At 35.1% G+C, this 393-nt stretch overlaps 1 protein-coding gene across 1 annotated transcript in view; it reads left to right on the top strand.

Moving 5' to 3' along the window:
* The window catches only part of SPACA5 (sperm acrosome associated 5), a 4,267-nt gene that overhangs the window by 1,126 nt on the left and 2,748 nt on the right, over nt 1–393 (top strand). The window lies entirely within an intron of this gene.

Genomic DNA, 393 nt, shown 5'->3' on the forward strand with positions numbered 1-393 from the left:
TTGGCCTTTCTTCTGTCTTCTTTCAAAAAGTATCTATTTAGGTTCGTTGCCCATTTTTTGATTGGGTTGTTTTATTCTTTTGTTAAGTTGTATGAGTTCTCTGTAAATGTTGGAGATTAATCCCTTATCGGTGATAACATTAGCAAATATGTTCTCCCATGCAGTGGGCTTTCTTGTTATTTTGCTGATGGTTTATTTTGCTGTGCAAAAGCTTTTAATTTCGATGTAGTCCCATTTGCTTATTTTCTCTTTAGGTTCCATTGCCCAAGGAGCAGTATCAGTGAAGAAATTGCTTTGGCATATGTCTGAGATTTTGCTGCCTGTGGATGCCTCTAGTATTTTTATGGTTTCCCATCTTATGTTTAAGTCCTTTATCCATTTTGAGTTTATTTT

Source organism: Myotis brandtii, unplaced genomic scaffold (assembly GCF_000412655.1).
Source record: "Myotis brandtii unplaced genomic scaffold, ASM41265v1 scaffold327, whole genome shotgun sequence".
Lineage (NCBI taxonomy): Eukaryota > Metazoa > Chordata > Mammalia > Chiroptera > Vespertilionidae > Myotis > Myotis brandtii.